The sequence below is a fragment of the Schistocerca nitens genome, chromosome 11 (genome assembly GCF_023898315.1).
Source record: "Schistocerca nitens isolate TAMUIC-IGC-003100 chromosome 11, iqSchNite1.1, whole genome shotgun sequence".
NCBI lineage: Eukaryota > Metazoa > Arthropoda > Insecta > Orthoptera > Acrididae > Schistocerca > Schistocerca nitens.
The window spans coordinates 96,336,613-96,342,612 of NC_064624.1; the positions used below are offsets into that span (position 1 = coordinate 96,336,613).

Genomic DNA, 6,000 nt, shown 5'->3' on the forward strand with positions numbered 1-6,000 from the left:
AAAGAAAACTAAACTGGCGAGATAATCTCATCGCCCATATTGGTTCAGCCTCTGCCAAAAATTGCCATTCACATAATTCCACTCATTTACGAGAACTCATTGGTTGAGCCTCTGCCAAAAATTGCCATTCACATAATTCCACTCGATTACGAGAATTCATAGTGAAGTATAAGTAGAGTTGTAAACTACATGCATTTGTCACGAACCATGGGAACGAGTATTAAATATTCTTGGCATAAGTAGTGTCAACCATTGTTCGCTTATATAAAGGTCTTTAAAGAACAAGAGATATACAGTTGTTAATTTGAGCTCTACTTCAAATACTTCCCAACTTGACGTCAAAATGCGAAATAAACGTGACTGCCAGCTGTCGGTTGCTACTGGATGGCGAACGGCGGCCACACAGCTGTTGCCTGTCGTCGCCAACAGATGGCAGCGCGGTAGGCAATGTTTTGCTCATGGCAGTACGTGTTTGTTAACTCTGTAGTATTAACACCTGTATTCAAGACGTCGACCTCTTTACAGTTTCATTGTAAGTAGAATATAGACTTAGTATTATACACAGTGTTAAAACTGCAATTACGCATATCGAGAAGAGAAAATTAGGACTGAGGGGAAAATGACAAATGTAAATGTTCGTTATCCTGTCACAAAATTTATTCCAAACTACTTTACAGTTGAAAACTTTCTCTTTTTACTGTTAGTACCGTTATGGAGAAACATAACACCCTACTTTTACTACCGGTACACACTAACTAATTCTGTAGTCTGTGTGATCTACCTTACTACAAGACAACTCCCTTAGGTAGCAGTCTCTTTAAATTGCATCACCAGGAAATTTCTCTGGGAAGAGCATCTCATGAAGCTGTGTTCATGTTCTTTAGACATCAAGTTTTTAGCTGCCAAATAAGTAAAAATAACAGCATTAATAACCTCATTATTATGACAATACGACCTATTTCTGTTCGTGTTTCTTATATGTCCATCATTTTCTATTACTAAAAGACTTTTATCTAGCTCTAAATATGTTTTAGATGTCTCACATCTCAGCTTCTTAAGAACAGATCTGGCATAATACCCTCATGAGTATGTGAAAACAGGCAAGTATTCCTGAACAGACTGAATTTGTTCCTCACTGAAATAGATTATACCATAAATGTTTGTTGGAGGTAAAGTCACATCATCTTCACAGTCAGTTATAAAAGAATCTGAATCTATTCCAACTTCTCCAAGAGCAGATGATGGAATTTTCAGGGACAGCAGCGTCTGAATCCTAACCTTGAATTGAATGTCAAAATCTGTCACAAGATACCAATCATTGAGATCCTTCCACTGTTCGCTATTTCCCAAATCTCGCTTCTACAGCATCTGTCTGAACATTTCATGGCAAAACATATTTAAAATTCGTGTCCTCGCTGCAGTACTTGGTCATCTCTAGACTGCAAATTAGAGGTGGCAAAAAATAACGTAACTGATAGAAATAACCGGTTACTGAGAAGTAACGGTTACTGCGATAACCGTTCCTCTGATTCTGGCAGTTATTTCAATAACTGTTTAGTGTCAACAGTGCCTCGTGCCATCTGTTGACCGAAGATCGTACTGCGCATTTGGAAGGCGTTCTATAGACCATGGGAATAACTGTGAGACTGCGCGCCATCTGTTGATAAGAACTGTGTACTATTTCGTGGGCCTTCGTTACTTTTAGCATAAACAATTAAATAAAGTTAATATCCGAGCCGTGGCTGATAGGAGCTGCAGTACAGGCATTAACAAGTACAGTCATTCCCTTGAGCCACCGCCTTACGTGTTAATTTAGCTTGGACGCGTAGTACAAGGAAAGTTACTAAGGAATTCGAGCGACTATGGAAATAACTGTCAGAGACCGGTATTCTCCTCTGGCAGTTATCGTTATTGGCTCGTAGTTCTAGTTCTCTGGCAGTTATCAGGCTACCACCACAGGTAACGTGGAAGCTGGTAACGGAATAACTGTGTGTCTAGACGTTCCTGACTCGGTGACTCCAGTTAAAGGTCGTAGTTCCAGGTGATATTTCCAGAGAGGATAGTAACTGGAGCGAACAAATATTTTCGTACTGCTACGGAAATGACGGTGGGCCATTGGGGAGAGGGGATAGCAAATAACGCGAAGAGGTCGAGGACAAGCGAAATGTGGTCATATTTCGAAACTCTTGATCGAGAGTCTGCGAAATGTACTTTGAATGAATGAATGAATGAAATTTTATTGTCGTTTAGCTATTACAGCAATTGACAAAGTCAAGTTACATATATACAAGTTATACAGCATATATACATGGGGAATTTAAAAAAACATCTTCAGAAATCACATTTAATTGTGAATTTCTCTTCACAAATACCTTCGGAGCTAGATTTGGGTGAGTAATGAAAAAAATATATTTATTGCAATTACGGTTATTTCAGTGCATGCATAATCATTTATTTTTTATTTTATTAATTTTTTTAAAAAATAAGAGCATGCTATACAGTGTGGTGTTTTGTGCATTTTTACACGCGAGTTTTCATTTGCCGTGACTACTTAAGCTGTCACCACCGCACCTGTTTGCCTTGACATTTTCAAACATTAAATTATGTTGCATATGGTGCCGGAATACTTAATCATTTAATTGGAAGTTATTGTTGGAGGTGTAATAACGATAGTGCTAATAAAATGCCACTGTGTGATATATGAACAGTCATCTCGCAATTATTAGTAACTAATCGGATAGCAGATTGTATCAGTGCTCATTCCTGTGTATCATTTGTTTTTAACCCTGACGATGCCGGGGGGGGGGGAGGGGGGAATTAGATACTGTTTCATATTTTAAAATTTTGAAAAGGAAAATTGTTTTTAATGGAGTCTTCAACTGAATTCCATAAATGTTTTAAATTTTGTGGTTAAACGTAACCCAAAAATTTGACACGTTAATAGTACATGTGACTTTCCACAGTGACAGTCATATTGAATATTTTGAAGTTCAGGGCCCTACTTATACATCAGTATTTGTTTAAAATATATGTCAACAACAATTAAGATTTTTTTTAGGGTGGAAATACAGTACCCTCCCTTCCCCCCCAATACACATTATTGAAAATGTGTTGGTGTTGCTAGGATTAAAGAAGAAACTTGAAGCTATAGTCATTACTAAAACTGAGTCAGTTGTCAACTTGTATGAAGTAAATATTCAAGCTGCAAATACCATGTAGAATACTGTACGCAAACATTGTAATATATATCACCAAAAATAATATGGCATCATTTCTATTGTGCTTATGCTGATATGAAACCTTTTTTTCTGTAGGTGAAACCCTTCCTGTGGAGAGGTGATCCTTGGCACCAGTAGTGTGGAAGAGGAGCGAGAGGCACACCAACACCAGCAGATGAGTCTCCGTTTAATACTTGGGATATTATAACAGTAAGGTAATTCTAGTTTGGGTACATTTTTGGCAGATTTGAACTCCCCCTTAAAATGGAGATATAACTGTAGGGCATAGCATATATTTGTTATGCTGCATTAAGAGTACTAGTGGTTTTTTGTTGAAGTGTTTAATGTATATTGTCGGTCAGTAAGTCAGAGCACTTTGTTCCAGTTATAGCTCCGATAGTCTTCCAGCAGCAGCAAATGTTACACAGTCCTATAGAGGCAAACTTGAAGTATAAGGTAATAGTGTTTTGCATACAATGGCAAACTTGACCTTTCGCTTAAAATGGAGGTACATTTGCACTGAGTTTAATGTTATGACACATGAATGGATTACCAGTGATGTATATGTAAAGACTGGAATTTGTAACTTAGAACTTAATTTCAGTATCGGCTTTGAAATTTGGTCACTGGATACAACTATATTATCTTTCATGTTGATAGCAGCAATCATCAGATTGCAATCCAGTTAAGTACCTGTGAGGCATGAGATGTCAAAAATACTTGTGAGTTATTGGTAGCCTGTGTCAAGGCATGTGGCACCTCAAAGTTTGTAAGTACAGTAGCATTTTGTTTTCTGCTTTACTTAAAAACTGGTAGCTGTAGCACCCATTCTGACATTCAATTATTTTGAATTTCAAGTTTCTTAAAATGATACTGACATCAGTTTAACACTAATCCGTATATTATTGTTAATATATGCAGCTATTTTCCTCAGATGTTAACTGAAATTGTTTTATTGTTATGATAACAACATTTCAGCCTTTGCAAACTTGCAGTATAGGTTACCTGCTGCGAAATATTTACTGGAAGAAATGGTTTCTTGAATAGGACCGAAAGGAAAACCATTGAAAATGCCAAACGTGAATTGGTGAAACATCTTGTGCTCAATACTAAATTTCATTTGCAAAACACGGAAGTATTCTAGAAAGGGTGCCAGAAATGGAAGAGTATAATTTTTATTAAATCGGGCATTAAATGTAAGTAGGTTGGAGTACAGAAAGGGTGCAACTGGCCTTCCCCACTGTAGCCTGATGTGCTCCAACATGCATTTGTACTGATGTGCAGGTGGTTATAACACTAGTATCAAACTGCATGGTACCCGCTTACTAATGTGACCTACCCTTGCATGATCTTCTGCAGACAGCAAGAAATCCGCTACTGCTCTTACTACCTGTCCAACAGTTGTGGAGGATTTTTTCCCCTTGGTGCTTGACATGACATGTTTTGCCCTCTGCCCTTAAAATCTCAATTCTTGTTACATTTTTCATCCATTTTCTATCTCCTGATGGACCTGTATTGATTAAAAAACTAATCACTGCAGAGGTGATTGTAGAACTTTTGCTAGTGGCAGTGTGGAGGGGCTCCACTCTTTAAAAAATAAAATTACATTGTGGGACATGGAATTATTATTAGATGCTTTCATGGACATTTTGTTTACTGAAAAAGTCAGTCATTATCTGAGGTATTTAAATGTTAACTTCAAATCTAAAACTGCATCAAAAGATAAATTTCAGTAAGTCTTTAACAAGTTTCAGTATGTTGCTTCACATGCTGGACCCTCCAACTATAAAAAACAGTGTTTTGCAGAGAACAGCTATTCAGATGTTAACATCCCAGAATTTGTGTAGAAGATATCCCTTACATTGTTAGTTTCATTGTGGTCACACTCTACAGTGTAGTGTTATCAGCATACATATAGAAGTTTGAAGAACATATTAAACTAATTGCTAGACATGCCTTACGTGAATATGTTTACTACTAATATGAGTCAGCTAAGTAGTTGCTGCAAGTTTTTATGTTGTTTCTAAAGTGTCTTTAGACAAGGATATTTCTGCTGTTTCCTGTTCTTCTGTTTCAGATAACTACTCATATATGCAGCAACTGCTGAAGCAGCCTCTGGCAGTTTATTGAAGTTCCGTGAACAAAGTGTTGTGTGGTCTGTTTGTGTAAAGTGATAAAGAAAAATGTTAAAGTGTAATTGCATATGTAATTGTGTATATATTTAATCATTATTTTTGCTAGTTGTAAGATCTATTTTCATGTAAATCAGAACATTGTATAATAGGTAACAACTGAATGAGGCAGTGTAGCTATTAACAGCACTGACCTCATATTCGGGAGGATGGGGTTCGCTCTGTCTGGCCATCCTGGATCGCTAAGGCAAATGCCGGGATGGTTCCTTCATCAAGGCCACGGCTGACCACCTGTCCCGCCCTTAAAGAGATCCTTTAAACATTGTGTGTATACCCATATTTTGAATTATTGATGTTTGTTGTATTATGTTGAGATATTCTTGGATGAAATAAAAAAAGTTTATACATTTGTATTTGTGGTCGCATGTTAAATTGCTGAGAAAATTGCAGTGATTATGGCACCGAATTTCCATTCAGGTGCATTGGGATCCTTCACCTGTTTGAACATCCTGATTTACATTTTATTTGGGTTCCCTAAATTCCTTTAGGCAAATACTTTTGTTGGTTCCACTGAATAGGCCATGGCAGATTACCTGCCATGTCCAATCTGAGTTTCTGCTCAGTCTCTTGACATGTTAACTATTTATTCA

The 6,000-nt window shown here is 37.2% G+C and overlaps 1 long non-coding RNA gene across 3 annotated transcripts in view; it reads left to right on the forward strand.

Annotated features, from left to right (window-relative positions):
* LOC126213057 (uncharacterized) overlaps positions 1-5,763 on the forward strand; it is a 44,180-nt gene extending 38,417 nt beyond the window's left edge. The window contains exons 1-4 of one of the 3 annotated variants that reach the window (XR_007541059.1): positions 444-532; positions 3,315-3,433; positions 3,604-3,987; positions 5,296-5,763. This is a non-coding gene — a long non-coding RNA (uncharacterized LOC126213057). Of the gene's footprint in view, positions 1-443; positions 533-2,263; positions 2,391-3,314; positions 3,434-3,603; positions 3,988-5,295 lie in introns of those variants that run through there. The other 2 variants (XR_007541061.1, XR_007541058.1) reach the window with 2 other exon arrangements.
* The last annotated feature ends 237 nt before the right edge of the window (positions 5,764-6,000 follow it).